Here is a 23,103-nt window from a genome sequence, read left to right as displayed (position 1 = left end):
AAGTGATTTTCCTGCAACCCGTTCAATTTGTGCTATTTGAACGAACATCCCTCCACATGATCATTTCTGAGGGAAAATTGTGTGTGAAAGCCGTCCTTTACCTTGCTTGATAGGAACAGAAAGAATCTCTTCAGTTGGAAACAGCACTACATACATAAATATGGGAAGGTAATAGATCCAACACGGTTTTACAGTTCAAATTGTAGGAACTTCCAACAGGCACTATGAATCAGACTCTGAAACCTGTGTAAGTGTTTCCCATGCAACCCGTTCCCTTTGAGCTAGTTGAACGAACGTCTCTCCACATGCTCATTTCTGAGAGAAAAGTGTGTGTGAAAGCCGTCCTTCACCTAGCTTGATGGGAACGGAAAGTATCTCTTCAGCTGGAAAGTGCACTACATACATATATATATAGGGATATACTGCTCAACCTCGGGTTTTCAGTGAAAACTGCATAAACTTTAAAGGGCACTAGTAATCGGACTGTGAATCCAGAAGAAATGTTTTTCCTGGAACGCGTTTCCATTGTGCTAATTGATCGAAGGTCTCTCTAAATGCTCAGTTCTGACAGATAAGTGTGTGTTAAAGGCTTGCTTCTCCTAGCTTGTTCGGAACACAAAGTTTCTTTTCAGTTGGAATCTGCACTACAAACATATATATAGGGAGGTACTAGCTCCAATTCGGGTTTACAGTGAAAACTGCAGGAACTTTAAACCGGCATTATGAACAGAGAGAGAAACCAGAGTAAGAGTTTGTCCTGCAAACCATTCCATTTGTGCTACTTGAACGAACGTCTCTCCACATGCTCAGTTCTGAGAGATAAGTGTGTGTGAAAGGCTTCCTTCAGCTAGCTTGTTGGGAACACAAATTTTCATTTCAGTTGGTAACTGCATTTGCATACGTATATAGGGGGAGGTACTAGCACCAACCAGTGTTTACAGTGAAAACTGCAGGAACTTCCACCCGGCACTAGGAAACAGTTTGTGAAACCAGAGTTAGTGATTCTCTTGCAACCTGTTCCATTTGTGTTAGTTGAACGAACGTCTCTACACGTGCTCATTTCTGAGTGATAAGTGTGTGTGAAAGTCGCCCTTCAACTATCTTGTTGGGAACACAAGTTTCTTTTCAACTGGAAAGTTCACTACATACATATATGGTGAGGTAATAGCTCCAAAGCAGTTTTCTGTGAAAAAAGCAGGAATTTCAAACCAGCACTAGGAAAACGACTGAGAAACCTGTGTAAGGATATCTCCTGCAAACCGGTCCCTTAGAGCTAGTTGAAGGAACGTGTCTCCAGATGCACATTTCTGAGAGATAAATGTGTGTGAAAGCCGCCTTTCAACTTCCTTGTTGGGAACACAAGTTTCCTTTCAGGGGAAAATGCACTAAATACATATATATGGTGAGGTACTAGCTCCAACAAGGTTTAACAGTGAAAATTGCAGGATCTACAAACCAGCACTAGGAAACAGTCTGAGAAACCGGAGTAAGAGTTTCTCCTGCAAAACGGCTCACTTTGTGCTTGTTGAACGACAGTCTCTCCACATGCTCAGTTTTGAGAGATAAGTGTGTGTGAAAGCCGTCCTTCACCTGGCTTGTTAAGAACACATAGTTTCTTTCGAGATGGAAAGTGCGCTACATTCATATATATGGGGAGGTTCTAGCTCCAACTCGGATTAAACTAATAATTGTAAGAACTTCAAACCGACACTGGGAAACACACCTAAAAAGCAGATTAAGTGTTGTTCCTGCATCCCATTTCCCTTGGGCTACTGGAACGAACGTCTCTCCATATGCTCAGTTCAGAGATATAATTTTGTGTGGAAGCCGTACTTCACCCAGCTTGTTTGGAACACAAAGTTTCGTTTCAGTTGGAAACTGCACTGCACACGTATATATGGGGAAGTACTAGCTCCAACAAGTGTTTAATGGGAAAACTGCAGGAATTTCAAAGCAGGCCTTGGAAAACGACTGAGAAACAAGAGTAAGTGTTTCTCCTGCAAAACCGCTCACTTTGTGCTAGTTGAACGACAGTCTCTCCACATGCTCAGTTCTGAGTGAAAAGTGTGTGTGAAAGCCATCGTTCACCTAGCTTGTAGGGAACACAAGGTTTCTTTTCAGGTGGAATCTGCACGACATACATATATATAGGGAGGTACTAGCTCCAACTCGGGTTTACAGTGCAAACTGTAGGAACTTCCAACAGGCACTAGGAATCAGACTGAGAAAACTGTGTAAGTGTTTTCCCTGCAACCCTTTCATTTTGAGCTATTTGAATGAAAGTCTCTCCACATGCTCATTTCTGAGATATAACTGTGTGTGTTAGCCGTGCTTCAATTAGCTTGTTGGGAACACAAAGTTTATGTTCAGTTAGAAACTGCACAAAATACATATATATAGGGAGGTACAAGTTGTAACTCGTGTTTACAGTGAAAACTGCAGGAACTTGAAACCGGCACTAGGAAACATCCTGAGAAACCAGAGTAAGTAATTCTCCTGCAACCCGTTCCCATTTTGCTATTTCACCGAACGTCTCTCCACATGTTCGTTTCTGAGAAATATGTGTGTGTGAAAGCCGTACTTCACCTAACTTGTTGGGAAAACAACGTTAAATTTCAGTTGGAAACTGCACTATATACATATATGTTGGGAAGCGCTAGCTCCAAATGTGTTTTACTGTAAAAACTGCAGGAACTTCAAACCGGAACTAAGAAACAGACTGAGAAATCAGAGTAAGTGATTCTCCTGCAAACCGTTCCCATTGTTCTAGTTGAAAGAACGTATCTCTACATACTAAGCTCTGACAGAAAAGTGTGTGTTAAAGGCGTGCTTCACCTAGCTAATTGGGAAAACAAAGTTTCTTTCATTTGGAATCTGCACTTCATACATATATATAGGGTGGTACAAGCTCGAATTTGTGTTTAAAGTGAAAACTGCAGGAAATTCAAACCGGAACTAGGAACATAGAGAGAAGACAGAGTAAGAGTTTATCCTGCAAACCTTTCACCTTGTGCTAGTTGAACGAACGTCTCTACACATGCTCAGTTCTGAAAGTTAAGTGTGTGTGAAAGCCGTCCTTCACCTAGCTTGTTGGGAACATATTCTTTCTTTTCAGTTGGAAAGTACACTACATTCATGTATACGGGGAGGAACTAGCTCCAACTCGGGTTTAAATTGAAAACTCTAGGAACTTCAAACTGGCACTAGGAAACAGAATGAGAAACCAGAGTGGGCATTTATCCTGCAAACAGTTCGCCTTGTGCTATTTGAACGAACGTCTCTCCACATGCTCATTTCTGAGATATAATTGTTTGTGAAAGCCTACTTTACCTAGCTTATAGGGAACTCAAGGTTTCTTTTCAGTTGGAATCTGCACTGCATACCTATATAAGGAGAGGTACTAGATCCATCTCGAGTTTATGGTTAAAAATGCAGGAACTTCAAACCGGCCCTAGGAAACAGAGTGAGAAACAAGATTACGAGATTCTCCTGCAACCAGTTCCACATCTGCTAGTTGAAAGAATGTCTCTCTACCTTCTCACTTCTGAGAGATAAGTGTGAGTGAAAGCCGTTCTTCACCTAACTTGATGAGAACACAGTTTCTTTTCAGTTGAAAACTGCAATACATACATATATATGGGGAAGAAATAGCTCCAACTCGGTTTTAGAGTGAAAAATGCACGAACATCAACCGGCACTAGGAAACAGACTGAGAAACCTGTTTAAGTGTTTCTCCTGCAAACTTTTCCCTTTGAGCTATTTGAACGAATGTCTCTCCACATGCTCATTTCTGAGAGGAAACAGTGTGTGAAAGCTGCTTTTCACTTTCCTTGTAGGGAACACAAAGTTTCTTTTCAGTTGGAATCTGCACTACATACATATATATGGGAAGATACTAGCTGCTTCTCGGGTTTACGGTGTAAACTACTGGAACTTCATACCGGCCATAGGATACAGAGTGAGAAATCAGAGTACGTGTTACAACTGCAAACTGTTCCCTTTGTGTTTGTTGAACGAACGTCTCTCCACATGGTCATTTTGGACAGATAACTGTGTTTGGAAGCCGTGCTTCAACTAGCTTGTTGGGAACACATGGTTTATTTTCAGTTGGAAACTGCAGTACATAAATATATATGGGCAGGTACAAGCTCCAACTCGTTATTACACTGAAAACTGTAGGAACTTCAAACCGGCAGTAGGAAACAGCCTGAGAAACCAGAGTAAGTGATTTTCCTGCAACCCGTTCAATTTGTGCTATTTGAACGAACATCCCTCCACATGATCATTTCTGAGGGAAAATTGTGTGTGAAAGCCGTCCTTTACCTTGCTTGATAGGAACAGAAAGAATCTCTTCAGTTGGAAACAGCACTACATACATAAATATGGGAAGGTAATAGATCCAACACGGTTTTACAGTTCAAATTGTAGGAACTTCCAACAGGCACTATGAATCAGACTCTGAAACCTGTGTAAGTGTTTCCCATGCAACCCGTTCCCTTTGAGCTAGTTGAACGAACGTCTCTCCACATGCTCATTTCTGAGAGAAAAGTGTGTGTGAAAGCCGTCCTTCACCTAGCTTGATGGGAACGGAAAGTATCTCTTCAGCTGGAAAGTGCACTACATACATATATATATAGGGATATACTGCTCAACCTCGGGTTTTCAGTGAAAACTGCATAAACTTTAAAGGGCACTAGTAATCGGACTGTGAATCCAGAAGAAATGTTTTTCCTGGAACGCGTTTCCATTGTGCTAATTGATCGAAGGTCTCTCTAAATGCTCAGTTCTGACAGATAAGTGTGTGTTAAAGGCTTGCTTCTCCTAGCTTGTTCGGAACACAAAGTTTCTTTTCAGTTGGAATCTGCACTACAAACATATATATAGGGAGGTACTAGCTCCAATTCGGGTTTACAGTGAAAACTGCAGGAACTTTAAACCGGCATTATGAACAGAGAGAGAAACCAGAGTAAGAGTTTGTCCTGCAAACCGTTCCATTTGTGCTACTTGAACGAACGTCTCTCCACATGCTCAGTTCTGAGAGATAAGTGTGTGTGAAAGGCTTCCTTCAGCTAGCTTGTTGGGAACACAAATTTTCATTTCAGTTGGTAACTGCATTTGCATACGTATATAGGGGGAGGTACTAGCACCAACCAGTGTTTACAGTGAAAACTGCAGGAACTTCCACCCGGCACTAGGAAACAGTTTGTGAAACCAGAGTTAGTGATTCTCTTGCAACCTGTTCCATTTGTGTTAGTTGAACGAACGTCTCTACACGTGCTCATTTCTGAGTGATAAGTGTGTGTGAAAGTCGCCCTTCAACTATCTTGTTGGGAACACAAGTTTCTTTTCAACTGGAAAGTGCACTACATACATATATGGTGAGGAAATAGCTCCAAAGCAGTTTTCTGTGAAAACTGCAGGAATTTCAAGCCATAACTAAGAAAACTACTGAGTAAACTGTGTAAGTGTTTCTCCTGCAAACCGGTACCTTAGAGCTAGTTGAAGGAACGCCTCTCCAGATGCTCATTTCTGAGAGATAAATGTGTGTGAAAGCCGCCATTCAACCTCCTTGTTGGGAACACAAGTTTTCTTTCAGGGGAAAATGCACTACATACATATATATGGTGAGGTACAAGCTCCAACACGGTTTTACAGTGAAAATTGCAGGATCTAAAAAACCAGCACTAGGAAACAGTCTGAGAAACCAGAGTAAGAATTTCTCCTGCAAAACGGCTCACTTTGTGCTTGTTGAACGACAGTCTCTCCACATGCTCAGTTTTGAGAGATAAGTGTGTGTGAAAGCCGTCCTTCACCTGGCTTGTTGGGAACACATAGTTTCTTTCGAGTTGGAAAGTGCGCTACATTCATATATATGGGGAAATGTAGCTCCAAATCGGATTTAAAGTAATAACTATAGGAACTTCAAACCGGCACTGGGAAACACACCTAAAAAGCAGCTTAAGTGTTGTTCCTGCATCCCATTTCCCTTGGGCTACTGGAACGAACGTCTCTCCATATGCTCAGTTCAGAGATATAATTTTGTGTGGAAGCCGTCCTTCACCTAGCTTGTTGGGAACACAATGTTTCTTTTCAGTTAGAATCTGCACTACATACATATATATGGGGAAGTACTAGCTAAACCTCGGGTTTACGTTGTAAACTGCAGGAAATTCAAACCGGCATTCGGATACAGATTGAGAATCCTAAGTACGTGTTACAACTGCAACCTGTTCCCTTTGTGTTTGTTGAACGAACATCTCTCCACATGCTCATTTCGGAGAGATAACTGTGTGTGGAAGACGTGCTTCAATTACCTTGTTGGGAACACAAAGTTTCTTTTCAGTTGGAAACTGCACTACATACATATATATGGGCTGGAACAAGCTCCAACTCGTTATTACACTGAAAACTTCAGGAAATTCAAACCGGCACTAGGAAACAGACTGAGAAACCAGAGTAAGTGATTCTCCTGCAACCCGTTCCATTTGTGGTATTTGAACGAATGTCTCTCTACATGCTCATTTCTGAGAGAAAAGTGTGTGTGAACGCTGTCCTTCACCTAGCTTGTTGGGAAAACAAAGATTCGTTTCAGTTGGAAACTGAATTTGCATAAGTATATATGGGGAGGTACTAGATCCAACCCGTGTTTACAGTGAAAACTGCAGGAACTTCCACCGGCACTAGGAAACTATTTGTGAAACCAGAGTAAGTGATTCTATTGCAACCCGTTCCATTTTTGTTAGTTGAACGATCGTCTCTCATCATGCTCATTTCTGAGAGATAAGTGTGTGTGAAAGTCGCCCTTTAACTTTCTTGTTGGGAACACAAGTTTCTTTTCAGCTGGAAAGTGCACTACATACTTATATGGTGAGGTAATAACTCCAAAGCAGTTTTCTGTGAAAACTGCAGGAATTTCAAACCAGCACCTGGAAAACGACTGAGAAACCTGTGTAATGGTTTCACCTGCAAACCGGTCCCTTAGAGCTAGTTGAACCAACGTCTCTCCAGATGCTCATTTCTGAGAGATAAATTTGTGTGAAAGACGCCCTTCAACTTACTTTTTGGGAACACAAGTTTCTTTTCAGCTGGAAAGTGCACTGCATACCTATATATGTTGAGGTACTAGCTCCAACACGTTTTTACAGTGTAAACTGCAGGATCTTCAAACCAGCACTAGGAAACATTCTGAGAAACCAGAGTAAGTGTTTCTCCTGCAAAACCGCTCACTTTGTGCTAGTTGAACGAAAGTCTCTCCACATGCTCATTTTTGAGAGACATGTGTGTGTGAAAGCCGTCCTTCTTTTAGCTTATTGGGAACACATAGTTTCCTTCGAGTTGGGAAGTGCGCTACATTCATATATATGGGGAGATTGTAGCTCCAACTCGGGTTTAAATGGAAAACTGTAGGAATATCAAAACGGCACTAGGAAATAGCCTGAGAAACCAGAGTAGTGTTGCTCCTGCAACCCGTTTCCCTTGTGCTATTTGAATGAATATCTCTCCACATGCTCAGATCTGAGATATAAGTGTGTGTGAAAGCCGTCCTACAACTAGCTTGTTGGGAACAAATAGTTTCTTTCGAGTTGGAAAGTGCGCTACATTCATATATATGGGTAGGTACTAGCTTCAACTCGGGTTTAAATTGAAAAATGTAGGAACATCAAAACGGCTCTAGTAAACAGGCAACGAACCAGAGTATTGTTGCTCCTGGAACCCGTTTCCCTTGTGGTATTTGAACGAATATGTCTCCACATGCTCAGTTGTGATAGATAATTGTGTGTGAAAACCGCCCTTTACCTAGCTTGTAGGGAACACAAGGTTTATTTTCAGGTGGGATCTGCACTGCATACATCTATATTGGGAGGTACTATCTCCAACTCGGGTTTAAGTAAAAACTGTAGGATCTTCAAACCGTCACAGGGAAACACACCTAAAAAGCAGATTAAGTGTTGCTCCTGCATCACGTTCCCCTTGTGTTACTGGAACGAACGTCTCTCCATATGCTCAGTTCAGATATATAATTGTGTGTGGAAGCCGTATTTCACCTGGCTTGTTGGGAACACAACGTTTCTTTTCAGTTAGAATCTGCACTACATAAATATATATGGGGAGGTACTAGCTAAACGTCAGGTTTACGGTGTAAACTGCAGGAAATTCAAACCGGCATTAGGATACAGATTGAGAAACCTAAGTACGTGTTACAACTGCAAACTGTTCCCATTGTGTTTGTTGAACGAACGTCTCCCCACATGCTCATTTCGGAGAGATAATTGTGTGTGGAAGCCGTGCTTCAATAATCTTGTTGGGAACACAAAGATTCTTTTCAGTTGGAAACTGCACTACATACATATATATGGGCTGGTAAAAGCTCCAACTAGGTATTACACTGAAAGCTGCAGGAACTTCAAAACGGCACTTGGAAACAACCAGAGAAACCAGAGTAAGTGATTCTCCTGCAACCCGTTCCATTTGTGGTATTTGAACGAATGTCTCTCTACATGCTCATTTCTGAAAGAAAAGTGTGTGTGAAAGCCGTCCTTCACCTTACTTGTTGGGAACACAAGTTCCTTATCAGCTGGAAAGTGCACTACATACATATATATGGGATTTACTGCTCAACCTCGGGTTTTCAGTGAAACTTAAGAAACTTGCACGGAAACTATTAAACAGACTGAGAATTTAGAAGATGTGTTTTTCTTGGAACGCGTTTCCATTGTGCTAGTTGATCGAAGGTCTCTCTAAATGCTCAGTTCTTACATATAAGTGTGTATTAAAGGCGTGCTTCTCTTTCCTTGTCGGGAACACAAATTTTCTTTTCAGTTGGAATCTGCACTACATAAATATTTATAGAGAGGTACTAGATCCAACTCGGGTTTACAGTGAAAACTGCAGGAACTTCAAACCGGCATTATGAACAGAGAGAAAAATCAGAGTAATAATTTTACCTGCAACCCGTTCCATTTGTGCTAGTTGAACGAACGTCTCTCCACATGCTCAGTTCTGAGAGATAAGTGTGTGTGAAAATCGCCCTTCAACTTTTTTGTTGGGAACACAAGTTTCTTTTCAGCTAAAATGCACTACATACATATATGGTGAGGTAATAGCTCCAAAGCAGTTTTCTGTGAAAACTGCAGGAATTTCAAACCAGCACTAAGAAAACGCCTGAGAAACCTGGGTAAGTGTTTCTCCTGCAATCCGGTCCATTATAGCTAGTTGAAAGAACGTCTCTCCAGATGCTCATTTCTGAGAGATAAATGTGTGTGAAAGCCGCCCTTCACTTACTTGTTGGGAACACAAGATTCTTTTCAGCTGGAAAGTGCACGACATACATATTTATGGTGAGGTACTAGCTCCCACACGGTTTTACAGTGAAAAATGCAGGAACTTCAACTCAGAACTAGGAAACAGTCTGAGAAACCAGAGTAAGTGTTTCTCCTGCAAAACCGCTCACTTTGTGCTTGTTGAACGACAGTCTCTACACATGCTCCGTTTTGAGAGATAAGTGTGTGCGAAAGCCGTCCTTCACCTAGCTTTTTGGGAACACATAGCTTCTTTCGAGTTGGAAAGTGCGCTACATTCATATATATGGGGAGGTACTAGCTCCAACTCGAGTTTAAATTGAAAACTGTAGGAACATCAAAACGGCACTAGGAAACAGAATGAGAAACCAGAGTAGTGTTGCAACTGCATCCAGTTTCCCTTCTGCTATTTGAACGAATATCTCTCCACATGCTCAGATATGACAGATAAGTGTGTGTGAAAGCCGACCTTCACCTAGCTTGTTCTGAACACAGATTTCATTTCAGTTGGAAACTGCATTTGCATACGTATATATGGGGAGGTACTAGCTCCAAACCGTGTTTACAGTGAAAACTGCAGGAAATTCCATTCGGCACTAGGAAACAGTTTGTGAAACCAGAGTAAGTGATTCTCCTGCAACCCATTCCATTTGAGTTAGTTGAAAGAACGTCTCTCCATATGCTCATTTCTGAGTGAAAAGTGTGTGTGAAAGCCGCCCTTCAAATTTCTTGTTGGGAACACAAGTTTCTTTTCAGCTGGAAAGTGCACTACATACATATATGGTGAGGTAATAGCTCCAAAACAGTTTTATGTGAAAACTGCAGGAATTCAAACCAGCACTAGGAAAACGACTGAGAAACCTGTGTAATGGTTTCTCCTGTAAACCGGTCCCTTAGAGCTAGTTGAACGAACGACTGTCCAGATGCTCATTTCTGAGAGATAAATGTGTGTGAAATCCGAACTTTAACTTACTTGTTGGGAACACAAGATTCTTTTCAGCTGGATAGTGCACTACAAACGTATATATGATGAGGTACTATCTCCAACACGGTTTTACAGTGAAAACTGCAGGATCTTCAAACCAGCACTAGGAAACAGTCTGAGAAACCAGAATAAGTGTTTCTACTGCAAAACCACTCACTTTGTGCAAGTTGAACGACTGTCTATCCACATGCTCAGTTTTGAGAGATAAGTGTGTGTGAAAGCCGCCTACAACTAGCTTGTTGGGAACAAATACTTTCTTTCGAGTTGGAAAGTGCGCTACATTCATATATATGGGTAGGTACTAGCTTCAACTAGGGTTTAAATTGAAAACAGTAGGAACATCAAAACGGCCCTCATAAAAAGGCGGCACACCAGAGTATTGTTGCCTCTGCAACCCGTTTCCCTTGTGCTATTTGAAATAATATCTCTCCGCATGCTCAGTTGTGATAGATAAGTGTGTGTGAAAGCCGTCCTTTAACTAGCTTGTAGGGAACACAAGGTTTCTTTTCAGGTGGAATCTGCACTGCATATATATATATTGGGATGTACTATCTCCAAAGTCGGGTTTAAAGTATAAACTCAAGGAACTTCAAACAAGCACTAGGAAACACACCTAAAAAGCAGATTAAGTGTTGGTCCTTCATCCCGTTTCCCTTGTGCTACTGGAACGAACGTCTCTCCATATGCTCAGTTCAGAGATATAGTTGTGTGTGGAAGCCGTACTTTACCTGGCTTGTTGAGAACACAATGTTTCTTTTCAGTTAGAATCTGCACTACATACATATATATGGGGAGGTACTAGCTAAACCTCGGGTTTACGGGGTAAACTGCAGGAAATTCAAACCGGCATTAGTATACAGACTGTGAAAACTGAGTACGTGTTACAACTGTAACCTGTTCCCTTTGTGTTTGTTGAACGAACGTCTCTCCACATGCTCATTTCGGAGAGATAACTGTGTGTGGAAGCCGTGTTTCAAATAGCTTGTTGGGAACACAAAGTTTCTTTTCAGTTGGAAACTGCACTACATACATATATATTGGCTGGTACAAGCTCCAACTCGGTATTACACTGAAAGCAGCAGGAACTTCTAACCGGCACTAGGAAACAGCCTGAGAAACCAGAGTAAGTGATTCTCCTGCAACCCGTTCCATTTGTGGTATTTGAACGAATGTCTCTCTACATGCTCATTTCTGAGAGAAAAGTGTGTGTGAAAGCCGTCCTTCACCTAGCTTGAATGGAATGGAAAGTATCATTCAATTGCAAACTACACTACATACATAAATATTGGGTGGTAATAGATCCAACACGGTTTTACAGAACAAACTGTAGAAACTTCCAACAGGCACTAGGAATCAGACTGAGAAACTTTTGTATATTGTTTCCGCTGCAAACCTGTTCCTCAGAGCTAGTTGAACGAACGTCTCTCCACATGCTCATTTCTGAGAGGAAAGTGTGTGTGAAAGCCGTCCTTCACCTTACTTGTTGGGAACACAAGTTTCTTATCAGCTGGAAAGTGAACTACATACATATATATGGGGATGTACTGCTCAACCTCGGGTTTTCAGTGAAAACTTCAGGAACTTGCACGGGCACTAGGAAATAGACTGTGAATCCAGAAGAAGTGTTTTTCCTGGAACGCGTTTCCATTGTGCTAGTTGATCGAAGGTCTCTCTATATGATCAGTTCTGACAGATAAGTGTGTGTTAAAAGCGTGCTTCCACTAGCTTGTCGGGAACACAAAGTTTCTTTTCAGTTGGAATCTGCACTACATACATATTTATAGGGAGGTACTAGTTCAAACTCGGGTTTACAGTGAAAACTGCAGGAACTTGAAACCGGCATTATGAACAGAGAGAGAAAACAGAGTAAGAGATTATCCTTCAACCCGTTCCATGTGTGCTAGTTGAACGAACGTCTCTCCACATGCTCAGTTCTGAGAGATATGTGTGTGTGAAAGCCGTCCTTCTCCTAGCTTGTTGTGAACACAAAGTTTCGATTCAGTAGGAAACTGCACTGCATACATATATATGGGGAGGTTCTAGCACCAACTCTTGTTTACAGAGAAAAGTGCAGGAACTTCCAACCGGCAATAGGAAACAGTTTGTGAAACCAGAGTAAGTGATTCTCCTGCAACCCGTTCCACTTGTGTTAGTTGAACGAACGTCTCTCTACATGCTCATTTCTGAGAGATAAGTGTGTGGGAAAGCCGCCCTTCAACATTCTTGTTGGGAACACAAGTTTCTTTTCAGCTGGAATGTGCACTACTTACATATATGGTGAGGTAATAGCTCCAAAGCAGATTTCTGTGAAAACTGCAGGAATTTCAATCCAGCACTAGGAAAACGACTGAGAAACCTGTGTAAGTTTTTCTACTGTAAACCAGTCTCTTAGAGCTAGTTGAACGAACGTCTCACCAGATGCTCATTCCTGAGAGATAAATGTGTGTGAAAGCCGCCCTTCAATTTACATTTTGGGAACACAAGTTTCTTTTCAGCTGGAAAGTTCACTACATACATATATGGTGAGGTAATAGCTCCAAAGCATTTTTCTGGGAAAACTGCAGGAATTTCAAACCAGCACTTGGAAAACGAGTGAGAAACAAGAGTAAGTGTTTCTCCTGCAAAACCGCTCACTTTGTGCTAGTTGAACGACAGTCTCTCCACATGCTCAATTCTGAGATAAAAGTGTGTGTGAAAGCCGTCCTTCACATAGCTTGTAGGGAACACAAGGTTTCTTTTCAGGTGGAATCTGCACGACATACATATTTATATGGAGGTACTAGCTCCAACTCTGTTTTACAGTGCAAACTGTAGGAACTTCCAACAGGCACTTGGAATCAGACTGAGAAACCTGTGTAAGTGATTCCCCTGCAAACCATTCCCTTTGAGCTACTTGAACGAACGTCTCTCCACATGCTGATTTCTGAGATATAACTGTGTGTGGTAGACGTGCTTCAATTAGCTTGCTGGGAACACAAAGTTTCTTTTCAGTTAGAAACTGCACAAAATATATATATATCGGAAGGTACCAGTTGTAACTCGTGTTTACATTTAAAACTGCAGGAACTTGAAACCGGCACAAGGAAACAGCCTGAGAGACCAGAGTAAGTGTTTCTCCTGCAACCCGTTCCCATTGTGCTATTTCACCGAAAGTCTCTCCACATGTTCGTTTCTGAGAAATATGTGTGTGTGAAAGCCGTACTTCACCTAACTTGTTGGGAAAACAACGTTAAATTTCAGTTGGAAACTGCACTATATACATATATTGTGGGAGGCGCTAGCTCCAAATGTGTTTTACTGTAAAAACAGCAGGAACTTCAAACCGGAACTGAGAAACAGACTGAGAAATCAGAGTAAGTGATTCTCCTGCAACCCGTTCCCATTGTTCTAGTTGAAAGAACGAATCTCTACATACTCAGCTCTGACATAAATGTGTGTGTTAAAGGCGTGCTTCACCTAGCTAATTGGGAAAACAAAGTTTCTTTTCATTTGGAATCTGCACTTCATACATATATATAGGGTGGTACAAGCTCGAATTTGTGTTTAAAGTAAAAACTGCAGGAAATTCAAACCGGAACTAGGAACATAGATAGAAGAGAGGGTAAGTGTTTATCCTGCAAAACGTTCACTTTGTGCTAGTTGAAGGAACGTCTCTTCACATGCTCAGTTCTGAAAGATAAGTGTGAGTGAAAGCCGTCCTTCACCTAGCTTGTTGGGAACATATTCTTTCTTTTCAGTTGGAAAGTACACAACATTCATGTATATGGGGAGGCACTAGCTCCAACTCGGGTTTAAATTGAAAACTCTAGGAACTTCAAACTGGCACTAGGAAACAGAATGAGAAACAAGAGTGAGCGTTTATCCTGCAAACCGTTCGCCTTGTGCTATTTGAACGAACATCTCTCCACATGCTCATTTCTGACATATAATTGTTGGTGAAAGCCTTCCTTTACCTAGCTTGTAAGGAACACAAGGATTCTTTACAGTTGGAATCTGCACTGCATAAATATTTAAGGGTAGGTACTAGATCCATCTCGAGTTTATGGTTAAAACTGCAGGAAATTCAAAGCGTCCTTCGGAAACAGAGTGAGAAAAAAGATTACGAGATTTTCCGGCAACCAGTTCCACTTCTGCTAGTTGAAAGAAAGTCTCTCTACCTTCTCACTTCTGAGAGATGAGTGTGAGTGAAAGCCGTTCTTCACCAAACTTGATGGGAAGACAAAGTTTCTTTTAAGTTGAAAACTGCAATACATACATATATATGGGGAAGTAATAGCTCCAACTCGGTTTTAGAGTGAAAAATGCACGAACATCAACCGGCACTAGGAAACAGACTGAGAAAACTATTTAAGTGTTTCTCCTGCAACCCGTTCCCTTTGAGCTAGTTGAACGAATGTCTCTCCACATGCTCATTTCTGAAAAAAAACCAAGTGTGAAAGCTGCCTTTCAACTTCCTTGTAGGGAACACAAAGATTCTTTTCAGTTGGAATCTGCACTACATACATATATATGGGGTGGTACTAGCTCCAAATCGTGTTTACAGTGAAAACTGCAGGATCTTAACACCGGCACTAGGAAACAGTTTGTGAAACCAGAGTAAGTGATTCTCCTGAAACCCGTTCCATTTGTGGTATTTGAACGAATGTCTCTCTACATGCTCATTTCTGAGAGATAAGTGTGTGTGAAAGCTGTTCTTTACCTAGCTTGTAGGGAACAAAAGGTTTCTTTTCAGGTGTAATCTGCACTGCATACATATATAGTGGGTGGTACAATCTCCAACTCGTGTTTAAAGTAAAAACTGTAGGAACTTCAAATTGTCACTGGGAAACACACCTAAAAAGCAGATTAAGTGTTGCTCCTGCATCCCGTTCCCCTTGTGCTACTGGAACGAACGTCTGTCCATATGCTCTGTTCAGAGGTATAATTGTGTGTGGAAGCCGTCCTTCACCTGGCTTGGTGGGAACACAATGTTTCTTTTCAGTTAGAATTTGCACTACATACATATATATGGGGAGGTACAAGCTAAACCTCGGGTTTATGGTGAAAACTGCAGGAAATTCAAACCAGCATTAGGATACAGATTGAGAAAACTGAGTACGTGTTACAACTGCAACCTGTTCCCTTTGTGTTTGTTGAACGAACGACTCTCCACATGCTCAGTTCTGAGAGATAACAGTGTGTGGAAGCCGTGCTTAAATTAGTTTTTTGGAACACCAAGTTCCTTTTAAGTTGGAAACTGCACTACGTACATATATATGGGCTGGTACAAGCTCCAACTCGGTATTACACTGAAAGCTGCAGGAACTTCAAACTGGCACTAGGAAACAGCCTGAGAAACCAGAGTAAGTGATTCTTCTGCAACCCGTTTCATTTGTGGTATTTGAACGCATGTCTATCTACATTCTCATTTCTGAGAGAAGTGTTTGTGAATGCCGTCCTTTACCTTACTTGTTGGGAACACAAGTTTCTTATCAGCTGGAAAGTGCACTAGATACATATATATGGGGATGTACTGCTCATCCTCGGTTTTTCAGTGAGAACTGAAGGAACTTGCAAGGGCACTATTAAACAGACTGAGAATCCAGAAGAAGTGTTTTTCCTGGAACGCATTTCCATTGTGCTAGATGATCGAAGGTCTCTCTAAATGCTCAGTTTTGATAGATAAGTGTGTGTTAAAGGCGTGCTTCTCCTAGCTTGTAGGGGACACCAAGTTTCTATTCAGTTGGAATCTGCACTACTTACATATTTATAGGGAGGTAGTATTTCCAACTAGGGTTTTCAGTGAAAAATGTAGGAACTTCAAACCGGCATTATGAACAGAGAGAGAAACCAGAGTAAGAGTTTATCCTGCAATCCGTTCCATTTGTGCTAGTTGAACGAACGTCTCTCCACATGCTCAGTTCTGAGAGATAAGTGTGTGTGAAAGCCGTCCTTCACCTAGCTTGTTGGGAACACAAAGTTTCGTTTCAGTTGGAAACTGCATTTTCATACGTATATATGGGGATGTAGTAGCTCCAACACGTGTTTACAGTGAAAACTGCAGGAACTTCCAACTGGCACTAGGAAACTGTTTGTGAAACCAGAGTAAGTGATTCTCCTCCAACCCGTTCCATTTGTGTTAGTTGAACGAACGTCTCTCCACATGCTCATTTCTGAGAGATAAGTGTGTTTGAAATTCGCCCTTCAACTTTCTTGTTGGGAACACAAGTTTCTTTTCAGCTGGAAAGTGCACTACATACATATATGGTGAGGTAATATCTCCAAAGCAGTTTTCTGTGAAAACTGCAAGAATTTCAATCCAGCACTCGGGAAATGCCTGAGAAACCTATGAAAGGGTTTCTCCTGCAATCCAGTCCATTAGAGCTAGTTGAATGAACGTCTCTCCAGATGCTCATTTCTGAGAGATAAATGTGTGTGAAAGCCGCCCTTCAACTTACTTGTTGGGAACACAAGGTTCTTTTTAACTGGAAAGTGCACAACATACATATATATGGTGAGGTACTAGCTCCAACACGCTTTTACAGTGAAAACTGCAGGAACTTCAAGTCAGCATTAGGAAAAAGTCTGAGAAACCAGAGTAAGTGTTTCTCCTGCAATACCGCTCACTTTGAGCTTGTTGAACGACAGTCTCATCACATGCTGAGTTTTGAGAGATAAAGGTGTGTGAAATCCATCCTTCACCTAGCTTGTTGGGAACACATAGCTTCTTTCGAGTTGGAAAATGCGCTACATTCATATATATGGGGAGGTACTAGCTCCAACTCGGCTTTAAATTGAAAACTGTAGGAACATCTAAACGGCACTAGGAAACAGACTGCAAAACCAGAGTAGTTTTGATCCTGCAACCAGTTTCCCTTGTGCTATTTGAACGACTATCTCTCCATATGCTGTTCTGAGAGATAAGTGTGTGTGAAAGACGTCCTTCACCTAGCTTGTTGGGAACACACAGTTTCGTTTCAGTGGGAAACTGCATTTGCATACGTATATATGGGGAGGTAATAGCTCCAACCCTTTTTAAAGTGAAAACTGCAGGAACTTCCAACCGGCACTAGGAAACAGTATGTGAAACCAGAGTAAGTGATTCTCCTGCAACACATTCCATTTGATTTAGTTGAAAGAACGTCTCTCCATATGCTCATTTCTGAGTGATAAGTGTGTGTGAAAGCCGCCCTTCAACTTTCTTGTTGGGAACACAAGTTTCTTTTCAGCTGGAATGTGCACTACATACATATATGGTGAGGTAATACCTCCAAAGCAATTTTCTGTGAAAACTGCAGGAGTTTCAAACCAGCACTAGGAAAACGACTGAGAAATCTGTGTAAGGGATTCTCCTGAAAACCGGTCCCTTAGAGCTAGTTGAACGATCGTCTCTCCCGATGCTAATTTCTGAGAAATAAATGGGTGTGAAATCCGACTTTCAACTTACTTGTTGGGAACACAAGATTCTTTTAAGCTGGATAGTGCACTACATACATATTTATGGTGAGGTATTAGCTCCAACACGGTTTTACATTGAAAACTGCAGGATCTTCAAACCAGCACTAGGAAACAGTCTGAGAGACCAGAGTGTTTCTACTGCAAAACAACTCACTTTGTGCTAGTTGAACGACAGTGTATCAACATGCTTAATTTTGAGTGTTAAGTGTGTGTGAAAGCTGCCCTTCACCTAGCTTGTAGGGAACAAATAGTTACTTTCGAGTTGGAAAGTGCGCTACTTTCATATATAAGGGGAGGTACTAGCTCCAACTCGGGTTTAAATTGAAAACTGTAGAAACATCAAAACGGCTCTAGTAATCATGCTGCACACCAGAGTAGTGTAGCTCCTGCAACCCGTTTCCCTTGTGCTATTTGATCGAATATCTCTCCACATGCTCAGTTGTGATAGATAAGTGTGTGTGAAAGCCGTCCTTTACCTAGCTTGTAGGGAACACAAGGTTTCTTTTCAGGTGGAATCTGCACTGCATACATATATATTGGGAGGTACAATCTCCAACTCGGTTTTAAAGTATAAACTGTAGGAACTTCAAACGGCCACTAGGACACACACCTATAAAGCAGATTAAGTGTTGCTCCTACATCCCGTTCCCCTTGTGCTAATGTAACGAACGTCTCTCCATATGCTCAGTTCAGAGATATAGTTGTGTGAGGAAGCCGTACATTACCTGGCTTGTTGGGAACACAATGTTTCTTTTCAGTTAGAATCTGCACTAAATACATATATATGGGGAGGTACTAGCTAAACCTCAGGATTACGGGGTAAACTGCATGAAATTCAAACCGGAATTAGTATACAGATTGAGAAACTTGAGTACGTGTTACAAATGCAACCTGTTCCCTTTGTGTTTGTTGAACGAACGTCTCTCCAAATGCTCATTTCAGAGAGATAACTGTGTGTGGAAGCCGTGCTTCAATTAGCTTGTTGGGAACAGAAAGTTTCTTTTCAGTTGGAAACTGCACTACATACATTTATATGGGCTTATATAAGCTCCAACTCGGTATTACACTGAAAGCTGCAGGAACTTCAAACCGGCACTAGGAAACAGCCTGGGAAAACAGAGTAAGTGATTATCCTGCAACCAGTTCCATTTGTGGTATTTGAATGAATGTCTCTCTACATGCTCATTTCTGAGAAAAAATTGTGTGTGAAAGCCGTCCTTCACATAGCTTGAAGGGAACTGAAAGTATCTCTTCAGTTGGAAACTGCATTACATACATAAATATGGGGAGGTAATAGATCCAACACGGTTTTACAGTGCAAACTGTAGGAAATACCAACAGGCACTAGTAATCAGACTGATAAACCTGTGTAAGTGTTTCCCTGCAACCCGTTCCCTTTGAGATAGTTGAACGAACGTCCCTCCACATGCTCATTTCTGAGAGAAAATTGTGTGTGAAAGCCGACCTTCAACTTACTTGTTGGGAACACAAGTTTCTTATCAGCTGGAAAGTGCACTACATACATATATATGGGGATGTACTACTCAACCTCGGGTTTTCAGTGAAAACTGCAGGAACTTGCACGGGCACTAGGAAACAGACTGAGAATCCAGAAGAAGTGTTTTTCCAGGAACGAGTTTCCATTGTGCTAGTTGATCGAAGGTCTCTCTAAATGCTCAGTTCTGACAGATAAGAGTGGGTTAAAGGCGTGCTTTTCCTACCTTGTCGAGAACACAAAGTGTCTTTTCAGTTGGAATCTGCACTACATACATATTTATAGGGAGGTACTAGATAAAACTCGGGTTTACAGTGAAAACTGCAGGAACTTCAAACCGGCATTATGAACAGAGACAGAAACCAGAGTAAGAGTTTATCCTGCAACCCATTCCATTTGTGCTAGTTGAACGAACGTCCCTCCACATGCTCATTTCTGAGAGATAAGTGTGTGTGAAAGACGCCCTTCAACTTTCTTGTTGGGAACACAAGTTTCTTTTCAACTGGAAAGTGCACTACATACATATATGGTGAGGTAATAGCTCCAAAGCAGTTTTCTGTGAAAACTGCAGGAATTTCAAACTAGCACTAGGAAAACGACTTAGAAAGCTGTGTAAAGTTTTTTCCTGCAAACCGGTCCCTTTGAGCTAGTTGAACGAACGTCTCTCCAGATGCTCATTTCTGAGAGATAAATGTGTGTGAAAGCCGCCCTTCTACTTACTTGTTGGGAACACAAGTTTCTTTTCAGCTGGAAAGTGCACTACCTACATATATATGGTGAGGTACAAGCTCCAACACTTTTTTCAGTGAAAACTGCAGGATCTTCAAACCAGCACTAGGAAACAGTCTGAGAAACCAGAGTAAGTGTTTCTCCTGCAAAACCGCTCACTTTGTGCTAGTTGAACGACAGTCTCTCCACATGCTCAGTTTTGAGATTTAAGTGTGTGTGAAACACGTCCTTCACTTAGCTTTTTGGGAACTCATAGATTCTTTCGAGGTGTTAAGAGTGCTGCATTCATATATATGGGGAGGTACTAGCTCCAACTCTGCTTTAAATTGAAAACTGTAGGAACATCTAAACGGCTCTAGGAAACAGACTGCAAAACCAGAGTAGTGTTGATCCTGCAACCAGTTTTCCTTGTGCTATTTGAACGAATATCTCTCCATATGCTCAGTTCTGAGAGATAAGTGTGTGTGAAAGACGTCCTTCACCTAGCTTGTTGGGAACACACAGTTTCGTTTCAGTAGGAAACTGCATTTGCATACGTATATATGGGGAGGTACTAGCTCCAACCCGTGTTTAAAGTGAAAACTGCAGGAAATTCCAACCGGCACTAGGAAACAGTATGTGAAACCAGAGTAAGTGATTCTCCTGCAACCCATTCCATTTGAGTTAGTTGAAAGAATGTCTCTCCATATGCTCATTTCTGAGTGATAAGTGTGTGTGAAAGCCGCCCTTCAACTTTCTTGTTGGGAACACAAGTTTCTTTTCAGCTGGAAAGTGCACTACATACATATATGGTGAGGTAATACCTCCAAAGCAATTTTCTGTGAAAACTGCAGGAGTTTCAAACCAGCACTAGGAAAACGACTGAGAAACCTGTGTAAGGGTTTCTCCTGAAAACCGGTCCCTTAGAGCTAGTTGAACGAACGTCTCTCCCGATGCTCATTTCTGAGAGATAAATGTGTGTGAAATCCGACTTTCAACTTACTTGTTGGGAACACAAGATTCTTTTCAGCTGGATAGTGCACTACATACATATTTATGGTGAGGTACTAGCTCCAACACGGTTTTACAGTGAAAACTGCAGGATCTTCAAACCAGCACTAGGAAACAGTCTGAGAGACCAGAGTGTTTCTACTGCAAAACCACTCACTTGTGCTAGTTGAACGACAGTCTATCCACATGCTCAATTTTGAGAGTTAAGTGTGTGTGAAAGCCATTCTTCACCTAGCTTGTAGGGAACAAATAGTTTCTTTCGAGTTGGAAAGTGCGCTACTTTCATATATAAGGGGAGGTACTAGCTCCAACTCGGGTTTAAATTGAAAACTGTAGGAACATCAAAACGGCTCTAGGGAAAATACTGCAAACCAGAGTAGTGTTGCTCCTGCAACCCGTTTCCCTTGTGCTATTTGATCGAATATCTCTCCACATGCTCAGTTGTGATAGATAAGTGTGTGTGAAAGCCGTCCTTTACCTAGCTTGTAGGGAAAACAAGGTTTCATTTCAGGGGGAATCTGCACTGCATACGTATATATTGGGAGGTAAAATCTCCAACTCGGTTTTAAAGTATAAACTGTAGGAACTTCAAACCGGCACTAGGAAACACACCTATAAAGCAGATTAAGTGTTGCTCCTACATCCCGTTCCCCTTGTGCTACTGGAACGAACGTCTCTCCATATGCTCAGTTCAGAGATATAGTTGTGTGTGGAAGCCGTACTTTACCTTACTTGTTGGGAACACAATGTTTCTTTTAAGTTAGAATCTGAACTAAATACATATATATGGGGTGGTACTAGCTAAACCTCGGGATTACGGGGTAAACTGCATGAAATTCAAACCGGCATTATTATACAGATTGAGAAAACTGAGCACGTGTTAAAACTGCAACCTGTTCCCTTTGTTTTTGTTGAACGAACTTCTCTCCACATGCTCATTTCGGAGAGATAACTGTGTGTGGAAGCCGTGCTTAAATTAGCTTCTTGGGAACACAAAGTTTCTTTTCAGTTGGAAACTGCACTACATACATATATATGGGCTGGTACAAGCTCCAACTCGGTATTACAATGAAAGCTGTAGGAACATCAAACCGGCACTAGGAAACAGACTGAGAAACCAGAGAAAGTGATTCTCCTGCAACCCGTTCCATTTGTGGTATTTGAACGAATGTCTCTCTACATGCTCATTTCTGAGAGAAAAGTGTGTGTGAAAGCCATCCTTCACCTAGCTTGATGGGAACGGAAAGTATCTCTTCAGTTGGAAAAAGCACTACATACATAAATATGGGGAGGTAATAGATCCAACACGGTTTTACAGTGCAAACTGTAGGAACATCCAAAAGGCACTAGGAATCAGACTGAGGAACCTGTGTAATTGTTTCCCCTGCAACCCGTTCCTTTTGAGCTAGTTGGACGAACGTCTATCCACATGCTCATTTCTGAGAGAAAAGTGTGTGTGAAAGCCGTCCTTCAACTTACTTGCTGGGAACACAAGTTTCTTATCAGCTGGAAAGGGCACTACAGACATATATATGGGGATGTACTGCTCAACCTCGGGTTTTCAGTGAAAACTACAGGAAATTGCACGGGCACTAGGAAACAGACTGAGAATTCAGAAGAATTATTTTACCTGGAACGCGTTTCCATTTTGCTAGTTGAACAATGGTCTCTCTAAATGTTCATTTCTGACAGATAAGTGTGTGTTAAATGCGTGTTTCTCATAGCTTGTCGGCAACACAAAGTTTCTTTTCAGTAGGAATCTGCAATACATACATATTTATAGGGAGGTAATAGATCCTAATCGGGTTTACAGTGAATAATGCAGGAACTTCAAACCGCCATTATGAACAGAGAGAGAAACCAGAGAAAGAGTTTATCCTGCAACCCGTTCCATTTGTGCTAGTTGAACGAACGTCTCTCCACATGCTCATTTCTGAGAGATAAGTGTGTGTGAAAGTCGCCCTTCAACTTTCTTGTTGGGAACACAAGTTACTTTTCAGCTGGAAAGTGCACTACATACATATGTGGTGAGGTAATAGCTAAAAAGCAGATTTCTTTGAAAACTGCAGGAATTTCAAACCAGCAATAGGAAAACGACTGAGATATCTGTTTAAGGGTTTCTCATGCAAACAGGTCCCTTAGAGCTAGTTGAACGAACGTCTCTCCAG

Source organism: Camelus bactrianus, chromosome X, assembly GCF_048773025.1.
Source record: "Camelus bactrianus isolate YW-2024 breed Bactrian camel chromosome X, ASM4877302v1, whole genome shotgun sequence".
Lineage (NCBI taxonomy): Eukaryota > Metazoa > Chordata > Mammalia > Artiodactyla > Camelidae > Camelus > Camelus bactrianus.
Note: the sequence above shows the minus strand (reverse complement) of the source record.